Source organism: Lissotriton helveticus, chromosome 2_1 (genome assembly GCF_964261635.1).
Source record: "Lissotriton helveticus chromosome 2_1, aLisHel1.1, whole genome shotgun sequence".
Taxonomy (NCBI): Eukaryota; Metazoa; Chordata; class Amphibia; order Caudata; family Salamandridae; genus Lissotriton; species Lissotriton helveticus.
Window position 1 is genome coordinate 1,156,341,974 of NC_136059.1, and position 14,169 is coordinate 1,156,356,142.

Below are 14,169 nucleotides of genomic sequence, written 5' to 3' on the forward strand. Positions count from 1 at the left end.
GATGGGCCAAGTATCTCCCCTATTAAAAAAAAATGGGCACTGACCAGAAAGACTTAAATGACTACCGACCTTTATCCCGTCTAGGTTTCCTGGCTAAACTGGTAGAAAAATGCACCCACAATCAGCTATGATCGTTTTGACCTATTATACAAGCACCAATCAGATTTCAGGCCTAAATACAAGACTGAGGTCACCCTTCTAAACATCATAGATGATCTACATCACTAGACCAAAATGAACCCTGTCTCCAAATAATTCTGGATTTATAAGGGGCACTGAACAGTCTGCCACAATTGCCTCAAAGAGACCCTTTAATCCAGAATGGTTCTATCAGGAACCACCCTTAGCTGGTTCACCGCTTTATAGCAGAACCGACAATAAAGAGTCAAAATCGTCAACACCCTATCTGATGTAGCAGACACCGACAGGGGCATTCAGCAAGGATCTACAATTTCACCATAGCTTTTCATTCTATATATGGAACCGCACACTGAAATACCTAAACAATTAAAAATCTCATACCACATGTATGAAGAGGACACTCAACACTTCCTCAAACTCTTCTCTCAAGAGGATATTTGGAGGCTGGATGACACCCTGAGGAAAACACAGGGCTGGCTGGCACTCAACTGGCTAAAACTAAAGCCGCTGAAAACTGAATTATTTTCTCCCCGTCCTTTAGATCTCAAATGCCTCATCAAAGGTCCCTCAAATCACAAAACTGCACCCCATCTGCGATTCGTGAAATCATTAGGCATCATACTAGAATCAAATCTAAACATGCAAGTTCACATACATGTTGCAACCAGAAGCGCTAACCTACATCTGCCCTCCTAAGAAAACTAAAACCCCTCATACCGCTAGAGGACCTCAAAACGGCAGTTCAATCTTTAGTGCACTCAAGACTGGACAATGGGAATGCCACCCACATAGGTCTACCTAAAGCCAGCCTAGCCCCAATGAAATGACAATAAATGCAGCAGCAAGACTTTTAACAGGAACACATTGTTATGATCACATTTCCCTATAACTCAGAGCCCTCAACTGGCTCGCAGCTGAAGCTAGGATCCAACTTAAGGTTGAATGCTTAACACACAAAGCTTTATGATTGATTGATTGATAGCTTTATTTCGATATGCGTATATCATAAAAGCATTACACAAAAATATATAAAAGACGACATATCAGAAACTCATAGACTGTACATAACATCAATAGTAAAAACAGAATAAATAGATTATTTTTTAAAAAGCATTAAATCGATAAGGACAGTCTTTTAAGACGTATCAACCAGGCCCATTTTAAAAATTTAGACACAGCACAGACAATAGGGGGGGCAGTGTTAGTCAGTAAAATGCGTAAAGCCTCAGAATGCTTGCGGATACCCATCTCATTGCAAAGCGGTTTAAGCCAGAAAGATCTTGGGCGCGCATAATCTGGACAATCAAGGAGAAGATGCGCCACAGTTTCACAACAGTCAGAACAGAGAGCACAGAAGCGTGATACCTGCTTTTGCGAATTCCATCTGGAAAGGAGGTCAGCTAGGGGTAAAGTTCCTAGTCTGAACTTGATGTACAGAGCCCGGTCCATTGGAATGGTAATGATATCCAAAAAGGGTTCAAAGGCTGTGACATCTTTAATCCTTAAATATACTGCGGTGGAATTGCAGTGGTGTTGGTTGCTCATGAGTTTTGTAAACACCCAACCCCAGTATATTTTCTTCAGGATCTCCTTTGGGGGGGCTGAATGAGTAAGCCAACAGTTGTCCAGACCTAGTTCCCCAAGCAGATATTTAATGTCCCTGAGCCACTTGATCTTTGACCAGCCAACCGAATGCATTATCTCTGCTAGCCCGTCTGCATAGGATTTTAGTTCCGGGACTTTCCAGAGTCGGGCCCACAGTAGGAGGGGCCGAAGGCGGGCCAGGTCTTTAATTGGTTTACAACCTGCATCCATAAGCATCGGTACAGTCGGGGTACTCATCGGGACTGCCATTAAGTCTTTGATAAATTTGTTCTCTGCTTTAGACAGAGACTCCATGCAGCCCAAACCCCATAACTCTGCTCCATATAGCGATGCAGGTACCGCTCTAGCCTTGTATATATCGATGATTGGTGATACGCAATGTTTCGATGATGTACTGTACTCCTTAAGCAAGGCTCCCCCCACCCTTTTGTGAACCAGTGTCATTTTGGTGGTATGGGGAACCCAACTCATACTGTCACTCAGGCGAATTCCCAAATAGTTGAATTCTGCAACTTTTTCCAGCGGGATCGAATTCAGGATAGGAGGGCACCCCAGTTTTCTGGGGGGATTCATGACTAAATATTTAGTTTTTTGTACATTTATTACGAGACCTCTCATTACACAGAAATCCTGGAACCGGTTCAGGAGTTTTTGAAGGCCCTGGGGAGTTTTTGAGATGAGAAGGGTGTCGTCAGCAAACAACAAAGTTGGAATCTTAACATTACAGAGTGTGGGGGCGTCTGCTGGATCTTCAAGCAAGTAGTCAACCACCCCATTCACATAAAGCGAAAATAGGGTGGGTGCTAGGACGCAGCCCTGCCGTACACCCCTCTCTACCGTGATCTTGTCAGTCTTCTCCCCATTCAAGCCCCATCTGACCTGGGCATAGTTAGCTTTGTGCAATTTCATTAGGAGGTCCACGATGTATGGGGGCATCCCAAGGCCGTACAGCACCCTCCAGAGTTCCTCCCGGGGGACAAGGTCAAAGGCAGTCTTCAGGTCTATAAAGGCCAGATAAAGGCTGCCCTTGCCCAATACCACCACCTTCCAATACAATAGCAGGAGTCTGAAGACTTGTTCAATTGTTCCTGTGCCTATGCGGAACCCGGCCTGCATCTCGGATAGTATGTGGTTTTCGTCTACCCAAGAGAGGATCCTGCCCAAAATTGCTTTTCCCGCCACCTTCTGGGTCGAGTCTATCAGGCTTATGGGCCTATAGTTTCCCGGTAGATCACGATTTCCCTTTTTAAATATTGGGACTACCTCTGCCCCTTTCCAAGACTCTGGAACAGACCCTCCCTCCATGATGGCATTGAGGAGAGCGGAGATCAACACCCCCCAGTCACCTGGATATGCACGAAGAAGATCCCCTGGTAGCCCATCTGGACCTGCTGCTTTTAGTGGAGTAAGGGTTTTAATTAAATTCTCAACTTCTTGGGCTGAAAAAAGAACCATATCTCTATCCATAGGATAGGAGGGGAGAGTGAATTGGTCGTTAAGTGGGCCTTCAATGGCACAGTAGAGACCCGAAAAGTGATCAAACCATGCCTTGGCTGTGATAGTGCACGTCCTCAAGGTGTCATCAGGGCGCTTCCTACTACCCACCAAATTCCAAAAACTTCTCGCATCTCTCCCGCGACTAGCCGTCAGGAGTTCCTGCCAGAAGTTGTCTTCCCACTCCTTCTTTGCGATTTTTTGGCAAAGTGAATATGACCTTCTGGCCTCCCTAATCCTTATTTGGGATTTAGATTTAACTGCATCAACCAGCAGAGTCTTCGCCTCTCTGCACGTGCGGTTAAACCAGCCTTGTCTAGCCCAAGAACCTGGCCTCTTTCCCTGGGTGCTACTTGGGACAGTAAAAAGGTCACCAAGGGCCAGGGTTAATTTGCAGAATCTTACAAATACATCCCCCACCCCACTCCCCAGAGGATCATGATTACCTACAGCTGCAGCTAGGATCTGTGATATGGAAAAAAGTTTCTCAGTTGAAAGTGACAGCTTGGCCCATTTTAGCCGACGACCGCAATTCGAAACTACTGACATATCCGGGACTGAGGAGCACAAATTTTTTCTGCCAGAATCATCTAAACACCTGTTAAACAAGGTAAGTGAAAGGAGATTATGGTCACTTTCTACGGTGGGAATAATAACCATGTCCTTAACAAAACTCCATAAGTGAATATGGAGAAAAAGATAATCTATTCTGGAGGAGTGCGCAGGCCTATTGTAGGTGTGAGCTCCCTTTTTGTCAGAGTTGGTCCTACCATTGAGTGCCCTCAGGTCAAACTCAGATGATATAGAGTTGACCTGGAGCGCCACTTCCGACCATTTCTTGATTGGTCTAAGCTCTAGAGCCGGTATGCCCCACCTATTATCCACAACCTCTTGATCCTCTAGTACTTCAAGGCCAAGAGGCTCAAAAGTACAGTTAAAATCACCACCCACCAAGGTGCAGTGCTTGTATGGCGAGGATCGGAGCAAGGCTTCAACCGCGCTATAATGGGGGATTCTCTACCTCCCTTTACACCTCGGGCATAGATGTTAAATATATTGAGGATAACCTGGCCCTTAGGATTTTTTAGTGTGATATTAAGAAAGCTTTATACAATTCTGGTCCTAAATACATGGCGAATAGAATCAAGCTATCAGGAAGCGGAAGGGACTCTAAATGTGGTAAATCACTAGTACTTGCACCAGCCTGATAAAAAAAAAAAGTAAAACACACTGCAGCAAATTTGTAGGATCTACTCCAAAATATGGAACTCTCCACCGCCCTCAACGAATGCAATTACATCATGCAGGCTTTACAAGAGAGCAGCTAAAGCCTTACTACTAGAAAAACATGACATAATATAACTCTTTTGAAACTGTTACTCACCCCATTTTACATTGTACCCTACTATTGTTGTACCTTGCTCTTCGACTTCTATGTACAGCGCATTATAACAGATGCTTTACTGTACTCCAACCATCATTCATCTCCCTTTGTACAGCGCTCTGATGCCATGATGGTCATGTTTGCGATTTCTAAAACCCTAAAGTTAATAAGCAAGTTTACAACCTTAGGGCCCGGTTTAGAGATTGCTGGAAAGGGTACTCGTCGCAACGGCTCCGGGTACCCTCTCCGCCTAACTCTTGATCCGCTCAATCAATTTTTGGTCTGGGTGGGCCAATAATATGTTGATGATAAAGCCAACTCCTGCTCCATCGCCGACATACTTCTCCGAGAGCCCCTCATTACCCACTGCCTTTCAGTTGCCATTTTCAGGCAGCTCCTAAATGGAAGGTTCTTGAAGCTAGTTGTGGTTGGATAACACCGGGAAGGTCGGTCAGGAATCCGGGGGAGGGGAGTTCTGTTCGGGCAGAGAGGAGGAAGCTGGTAGGTTCGAAGTGACTGCACTGACAGGAACGCACCAGCGTCCTCACGCTTCACCGACGCACACAACGAATGAAGTGACAGCGGGTTACAGAGCAGACGCGCATGCGCGAGAGATAGGGCTCTTTTATTGGGTGTCACAGCTGAGAGTGGCGCAGGCGCAGCGCACACTGCTGGACGATGGCACCCTAGCGTCCTTCCCATTTCGTCAATATTGACCACCCCACCTCCGGAGAAGGCGACGCGAACGTGACGCCAGGTATAGGCCGGGTGGCTTTCGTCAACTCCAGTCACTCATCAACACCGGCCCTGTTCACATGGGTCTCCAGCTGTCTGGGGCCCGGACGTCGGCAGACTCAAAGGGAAAGGCAAAGTCATCCTGGCAAGTTAGTGAGCCCGGCAACGGACGGGAGACTGGACGTGCAGCAGGTAAATTTTGCGCCAGTGGTGATAATACGTGCCGTAGGTATCTCTGCCAGTATGGGAGGAACCCAGTGTCCCCGGCTGCTCGCCAGCAGTAGTGAGTTCAGGGGCCCCTGCACGGGTAAGCTACGCAGCGAGTCTCGACTGTCTTTAACCATGATTGCCTTTAATCTCATGCTTAGTTTTAAGTTCATTTGCCCAGGGGAAGTAACCTCGCCCCTGCCTCAAAGACAGTTTACGCCCCCTCCTGCGCAGTTTGCACGCTCCGCCGTTTAATTAGTTTGCACGCCCTCCTTCTGGCTTGTTGCAACGCTTGTGCTTTCTGAGCAGTTTTGCACACCCCTGCCTACTGCGTAATTTGCACTCCCTCTCCTTTCTGGGCAGTTTGCATGCCCTCAATCTCACTAATGCCTACATTGTTTGCAACAATCTCCCCCCCCCCCCGTGCCGTTTGCCCTGGCCCTTTCCGCTCACTGCGTAGTTACCACGTCTGTGCACCCTTCGCATTGTGTATGGGCGTGCCCATGTGCATTTTGGACTCTTCTTCTGTACGCAGTTTTGCAGCCCCCTTCACTGACTTCCGTCTGCAAGCCCCTGCACGGGTTGCATGTCATTCTGCTTTTCTTGCACCCTCCTAGCCTATGTGTTTTATACACTGATAACCCAGCAATATTTGCTTGTCACCAGGCCAGTTTACAAGCCTACTTTTGCATGGTTTGCACACATCCCTCCTTCGCTGTTTCTCCCACGCAGTCTGCACATCTTCATCTGGTGAAGTGCACACACCCACTCCCTCGGGGTGCACCTCTTCTACCCACACCCAGTGCAGTGTGTACACCACCTGCCCCCTGGTGCAGTGTGCACACATTCTCTTCCCATCGTGCGGTGTGCGCACCCCCTCCACCGAAGTGTTGTGCACTCCCCACCTAGAAATGTGTACACCTTCCCTTCCCAACAGCGTGGTGTACACACCCTTCTTGGTGTGGTGTGCCCACCTTTTTCCCCTGGTGAGGTGTGCCCACTCCTCCTCTTCAGTGCAATGTGCCCCCCTTCCTCCCCTTCAGTGTGGTGTGCTCCTTTCCACCCTACCCACTGTGCGGTGTGCACACACTGCCGCCGATGTTTGCACATCTTCACCCCCATGGTGCGGTGTGCACACGCACCCCTGTGCGGTGTGAACACCAACCCCTGGTGCGGTATGCACACCCCCTGGTGCGGTGTGTATTCCCCTCTGCAGTGTGCACACCATCCCCCCGGTGCAGTGTGCACACATATCCCCTCCGGTGCAGTGTGCACACATATCCCCTCCGGTGCGGTGTGCACACACATCCCCTCCGGTGCGGTGTGCACACACATCCCCTCCGGTGCGGTGTGCACACACATCCCCCCGGTGCGGTGTGCACACACATCCCCTCCGGTGCGGTGTACACACCCATCCCCCCCGGTGCGGTGTACACATCCATCCCTCCGGTGCGGTGTGCACACCCATCCCCCCGGTGCGGTGTGCACACCCATCCCCCCCCGGTGCGGTGTGCACACCCATCCCCCCGGTGCGGTGTGCCCACCCATCCCCCCCCGGTGCGGTGTGCACACCCATCCCCCCCGGTGCGGTGTGCACACCCATCCCCCCCGGTGCGGTGTGCACACCCATCCCCCCCGGTGCGGTGTGCACACCCATCCCCCCCCGGTGCGGTGTGCACACCCATCCCCCCCCGGTGCGGTGTGCACACCCATCCCCCCCGGTGCGGTGTGCACACCCATCCCCCCCGGTGCGGTGTACACACCTGTCTCCCCTGGTGCGGTGTGCACAACCGTCCCCACCAAGTGTGGGGTGCACACCGCCACCCCCCCGGTGCGATGTGCACACCCGCCCCCCCGGAGCGGTGTGCACACCTGTCCCACCCGGCATGGTGCACACACCCATCCCTCCCGGTGCGGGGTGCCCACCCGTCCCCCCGGTGCGGTGTGCCCACCCGTCTTCCCGCGTGCGGTGTGCAAACCCATCCCCCCTGCGTGCACACCCGTCTCCCACTGTGGTGTGCAAACCCGCCCCCCGCTGCGGCGTGCACCCCCCCACTGCGGTGTGCACCCCCACCCGCGGTGTGCACACCCGTTCTCCTTGCGTGCGGTGTGCACATCCTCCCCCCCCCCGTAATGGTGTGCCCATCCTCTCCCCACCCAGTATGATGTGCACATCTCCCCCCACCCGGTGTGCACATAACCCGTGCCACCAGGTGCCGTGTGCACATTTTCCACCTCACCCGGTGCGGTGTGCACTTCTCCGTCCACACGTTGCGGTGTGCACATCTTCCCCCCCACCCGTTACGGTGTGCACATCTCCCCCCCACCGATTGCGGTGGGCACATCTCCCCCCGACCTGTTGCGGTGGGCACATTTCCCCCACCCATTGCGGTGGGCACATCCCCCCCTGCACCCGTTGCGATGCGCACATCTGCCCCCACACGTTGCGGTGCGCACTTCTCCCCCCACCCATTGCGAAGCGCACACCCACCCCCTCTCCCCTCGGTGCGGTTAGCACCCCCCCCCGGTGAGGTATGCACATCCCCCGGTGAGGTATGCACACTCCCCGTTGAGGTATGCACACCCCCTTGTGAGGTATGCACACCCATCCAGTGCGGTGTGACCCCACGGTGCAGTGCACACCCACCCCAGTGTGCACAACATCCTCCCCGGTGCAGTGTGCGCACCCATTCCCCCTGGTGTGGTGTGCACACCCATTCCCCCGGTGCGGTGCGCGCTCCCATCCTCCTGGTGCGTTGTGCACGCTGCACACCCTTGCCCCCCGGTGCGGTGTGCACACCCTTGCCCCCCGGTGCGGTGTGCACAACCATGCCCCCTGTGCGGTGTGCACACCCATGCCCCCCGGTGCGGTGTGCACACCCATGCACCACCCTGGTGCGGTGTGCACACCCATGCACCACCCTGGTGCGGTGTGCACACCCATGCACCACCCTGGTGCGGTGTGCACACCCATGCACCACCCTGGTGCGGTGTGCACACCCATGCCCCACCGGTGCAGTGCACACCCATGCACCACCCTGGTGCGGTGTGCACACCCATGCCCCCCCGGTGCGTTGTGCACACCCATGCCCCCCCCCGGTGCGGTGTGCACACCCATGCCCCCCCCCGGTGCGGTGCGTGTGCACACCCATGCCCCCCCGGTGCGCACACCCATGCACCCCGGTGCGGTGTGCACACACATGGCCCCCCCGGTGCGGTGTGCACACCCATGCACCACCCTGGTGCGGTGTGCACACCCATGCACCACCCTGGTGCGGTGTGCACACCCATGCCCCACCGGTGCGGTGCACATCCATGCCACCCTGGTGCGGTGTGCACACCCATGCACCACCCTGGTGCGGTGTGCACACCCATGCCCCACCTGTGCGGTGTGCACACCCATGCCCCACCGGTGCGGTGCACATCCATGCCTCCCTGGTGCGGTGTGCACACCCATGCCCCACCTGTGCGGTGTACACACCCATGCCCCCCCGTGTGGTGTGCACACCCATGCCCCCCCTCGGTGCGGTGTGCGCTCCCATCCCCCCGTTGCGTTGTGCACGCTGCACACCCATGCCCCCCCGGTGTGGTGGGCACACCCATGCCCCCCCGGTGTGGTGTGCACACCCATGCCCCCCCGGTGTGGTGTGCACACCCATGCCCCCCGGTGCGGTGTGCACACCCATGCCCCGGTGTGGTGTGCACACCCATGCCCCCCCCCCCTGGTGCGGTGTACACACCCATGCCCCCCCGGTACGGTGTGCACAACCATGCCCCCAGTGTGGTGTGCACACCCATGCCCTCTGGTGCAGTGTGCACCTCCATGCCCCACCCTGGTGCGGTGTGCACCTCCATGCCCCACCCTGGTGCGGTGTGCACACCCATGCCCCCCCGGTGCGGTGGGCACACCCTCCCCCCCGGTGCGGTGTGCACTCCCACCCCCCCGGTGCGGTGTGCACTCCCATCCCGCCCTGGTGCGTTGTGCCCGCTTCACACCCATGCCCCCCAGTGCGGTGTGCACACCCATACCTCCCAGTGCGGTGTGCACACCCATGCCTACCCGGTGCGGTGTTCACACCCATGCCCCCCCGGAGCGGTGTTCACACCCCTGCCCCCCCGGGGCGGTGTTCACACCCCTGCCCCCCCGGGGCGGTGTTCACACCCCTGCCCCCCCGGTGCGGTGTGCACACCCATACCCCGCCGGTGCGGTGTGCACACCCATGCCCCCCTGGTGCGGTGTGCACACCCATGCCACGGTTGCGGTGTGCACATCTTCCCCCCACCCGTTACGGTGTGCACATCTCCCCCCCCACCGATTGCGGTGGGCACATCTCCCCCCGACCTGTTGCGGTGGGCACATTTCCCCCACCCATTGCGGTGGGCACATCCCCCCCTGCACCCGTTGCGATGCGCACATCTGCCTCCACACGTTGCGGTGCGCACTTCTCCCCCCACCCATTGCGAAGCGCACACCCACCCCCTCTCCCCTTGGTGCGGTTAGCACACCCCCCCCCGGTGAGGTATGCACATCCCCCGGTGAGGTATGCACACGCCCGTTGAGGTATGCACACCCCCTTGTGAGGTATGCACACCCATCCAGTGCGGTGTGACCCCACGGTGCAGTGCACACCCACCCCCGCCCCAGTGCAGTGTGCACAACATCCTCCCCGGTGCAGTGTGCGCACCCATTCCCCCTGGTGTGGTGTGCACACCCATTCCCCCGGTGCGGTGTGCGATCCCATCCTCCTGGTGCGTTGTGCACGCTGCACACACATGCCCCCCGGTGCGGTGTGCACACCCTTGCCCCCCGGTGCCGTGTGCACAACCATGCCCCCCCCGGTGTGCACACCCATGCCCCCCGGTGCAGTGTGCACACCCATGCTCTCCGGTGCGGTGTGCACACCCATGCACCCTGTGCGGTGTGCACAACCATGCCCCCCCGGTGTGCACACCCATGCCCCCCGGTGCAGTGTGCACACCCATGCCCCCCCCGGTGCGGTGTGCACACCCATGCCCCCCCCGGTGCGGTGTGCACACCCATGCACCACCCTGGTGCGGTGTGCACACCCATGCGCCACCCTGGTGCGGTGTGCACACCCATGCACCACCCTGGTGCGGTGTGCACACCCATGCACCACCCTGGTGCGGTGTGCACACCCATGCACCACCCTGGTGCGGTGTGCACACCCATGCCCCACCGGTGCAGTGCACATCCATGGCACCCTGGTGCGGTGTGCACACCCATGCCCCCCCGATGCGTTGTGCACACCCATGCCCCCCCGGTGCGGTGTGCACACCCTTGCCCCCCGGTGCGGTGTGCACACCCTTGCCCCCCGGTGCAGTGTGCACAACCATGCCCCTGTGCGGTGTGCACAACCATGCCCCCCCGGTGTGCACACCCATGCCCCCCGGTGCAGTGTGCACACCCATGCCCCCACCCCCCCCGGTGCGGTGTGCACACCCATGCTCTCCGGTCAGGTGTGCACACCCATGCACCACCCTGGTGCGGTGTGCACACCCATGCGCCACCCTGGTGCGGTGTGCACACCCATGCACCACCCTGGTGCTGTGTGCACACCCATGCACCACCCTGGTGCTGTGTGCACACCCATGCACCACCCTGGTGCGGTGTGCACACCCATGCCCCACCGGTGCAGTGCACATCCATGGCACCCTGGTGCGGTGTGCACCCCCATGCCCCCCCGGTGCGTTGTGCACACCCATGCCCCCCCGGTGCGGTGCGTGTGCAGACCCATGCCCCCCCGGTGCGCACACCCATGCCCCCCCGGTGCGGTGTGCACACCCATGGCCCCCCCGGTGCGGTGTGCACACCCATGCACCACCCTGGTGCGGTGTGCACACCCATGCACCACCCTGGTGCGGTGTGCACACCCATGCACCACCCTGGTGCGGTGTGCACACCCATGCACCACCCTGGTGCAGTGTGCACACCCATGCACCATCCTGGTGCGGTGTGCACACCCATGCACCACCCTGGTGCAGTGTGCACACCCATGCACCATCCTGGTGCGGTGTGCACACCCATGCACCACCCTGGTGCAGTGTGCACACCCATGCGCCACCCTGGTGCGGTGTGCACACCCATGCACCACCCTGGTGCAGTGTGCACACCCATGCCCCACCTGTGCGGTGTGCACACCCATGCCCCCCGGTGTGGTGTGCACACCCATGCACCACCCTGGTGCGGTGTGCACACCCATGCCCCACCGGTGCGGTGCAAATCCATGCCTCCCTGGTGCGGTGTGCACACCCATGCCGCACCTGTGCGGTGTACACACCCATGCCCCCCCGTGTGGTGTGCACACCCATGCCCCCCCTCGTTGCGGTGTGCGCTCCCATCACCCCGTTGCGTTGTGCACGCTGCACACCCATGCCTCCCCGGTGTGGTGTGCACACCCATGCCCCCCGGTGCGGTGTGCACACCCATGCCCCGGTGTGGTGTGCACACCCATGCCCCCCCCTGGTGCGGTGTATACACCCATGCCCCCCCGGTACGGTGTGCACAACCATGCCCCCAGTGTGGTGTGCACACCCATGCCCTCCGGTGCAGTGTGCACCTCCATGCCACCCTGGTGCGGTGTGCACCTCCATGCCCCACCCTGGTGCGGTGTGCACACCCATGCCCCCCGGTGCGGTGTGCACACCCTCCCCCCCGGTGCGGTGTGCACTCCCACCACCCCCGGTGCGGTGTGCATTCCCATCCCGGTGCGTTGTGCCCGCTGCACACCCATGCCCCCCAGTGCGGTGTGCACACCCATACCTCCCAGTGCGGTGTGCACACCCATGCCCCCCCGGAGCGGTGTTCACACCCCTGCCCCCCCGGGGCGGTGTTCACACCCCTGCCCCCCCGGTGCGGTGTGCACACCCATACCCTGCCAGTGCGGTGTGCACACCCATGCCCCCCTGGTGCGGTGTGCACACCCATGCCACGGTTGCGGTGGGCACATCTCCCCTCCCACCCGTTCTGGTGGGCACATTTTCCCGCACGTTGCTGTCAGCACACTCACCCTGACCCCCGGTGCTGTCTGCACACTCACCCGACCGCCGGTGCTATCTGCATACTCACCCCTGGTGCTGTCTGCACACTCACCCCCTAACCCTCTGTGCTGTCTGCATGCTCTCCCCGACCCCCTGTGCTGTCTGCACACTCACCCCCTACTCCCTGTGCTGTCTGCCCGCTTTCCCCCGACCCCTTGTGCTGTCTGCACGCTCTCCCCCGACCCCCTGTGCAGTCTGCACACTCACCCACCCCCCCCCCTGTGCTGTCTGCACGCTCTCCCCCGATTCCCTGTGCTGTCTGCACTCTCACCCCCAACCCCCGGTGCTGTCTGCACTCTCACCCCCAACCCCCGGTGCTGTCTGCACACTCACCCTGACCCCGGGTGTGGTCAGTATACCCCCCCCCTCACCCCCGGTGCGGTCTGCGCACCCCCCCCCCCTCACCCCCGGTGCGGTCTGCACACTCACCCCTCCGACCCCCCCCAGTGCGGTCTGCACACTCACCCCTCCGACCCCCCCCCCCGGTGCGGTCTGCACACTCACCCCTCCGACCCCCAGTGTGGTCTGCACATTCACCCCTCCGACCCCCGTGCGGTCGGCACACTCAATCCCAACCACCGGAGCGGTCTGTACACTCATCCCCCCGACCCCTGGTGCAGTCTGCACACTCAATGCCCCCAAACCCCGGTGCGGTCTGCACACTCAACCCCCCGAACCCCGGTGCAGTCTGCAAACTCACCCCACGACCCCTTGTGCGGTGTGCACACATTTCCCACCCCAGGTCGATTATTACCCTCACCCCCCCGGGGGGTACTGTGCACACAACTTCACCCCATTGTGGTGCGCACACCCCCGTCACCCGTTGCGGTGTGCACACCTCCCCACCCCCAGTGCGCACTCCTCACCAACACTGAAGCAGTGCACACACCTCCATTCATTGTGGATCACATCCCCCCGTGTACACTTCTTCCCCGCTGTGATACTCACACCTCCTAAGCTGCAGTTTGCACCACCCACCGGTCCAGTGTGCACCTTCTCTCTCTTCTCCCTGGTGTGGTATGCACACCTCTCCAACATACAGGTGTGCACACCTTTTCCCCCACGTAGTCTGCATACCTTCCTCCCCTCGATGCACACCCCTCCCTGATGCAGTGCAGACGCCTTCCCCTCCAACCTATCCTTCGCCCGGTGTGGTGCGCACACCTTCTGCCCTCCCCGGTATGGTGCGCACAACTCTTTCTACCCCCTTGGTGCGCACACCTGCCCACTCCTTTGCTTACACCCCCCCCACCCCCACCCCCAACCGGTGCACAGACCTCCCACTGTTCCCGTCCGCAAACCTGCCCCAGTTCATACACCTTCCCCTTTCTTCTGCGGTTGAATATACAGCCCCCCCCCCCCCCACGGTGCAACTTCTCCCTGCCCAGAATAAGTAATTGCTGGAGTGTTTGCATTGATCTCAGCCAGTGGTAATAACCTTGGACCCGTTCAACCTTCCTCCAGGAACGTGCTCCTGCTGTGTGCACCTGAGCATGCTCAGCGTGCTATTAGAGCATTGTATTGTTATGGCCATGAGTGGGTCC

At 58.2% G+C, this 14,169-nt stretch overlaps 1 protein-coding gene across 4 annotated transcripts in view; it reads left to right on the forward strand.

The window, feature by feature from the left end:
- Nucleotides 1-5,261: 5,261 nt before the first annotated feature.
- Nucleotides 5,262-14,169, forward strand: part of JAK2 (Janus kinase 2) — a 1,231,913-nt gene continuing 1,223,005 nt past the window's right edge. Inside the window, exon 1 of one of the 4 annotated variants that reach the window (XM_078676001.1) lies at nucleotides 5,262-5,551. The gene's annotated coding sequence lies outside the window, so the exon portion shown is untranslated. Of the gene's footprint in view, nucleotides 5,667-14,169 lie in introns of all 4 variants that reach the window. The other 3 variants (XM_078676005.1, XM_078676003.1, XM_078676002.1) reach the window with 3 other exon arrangements.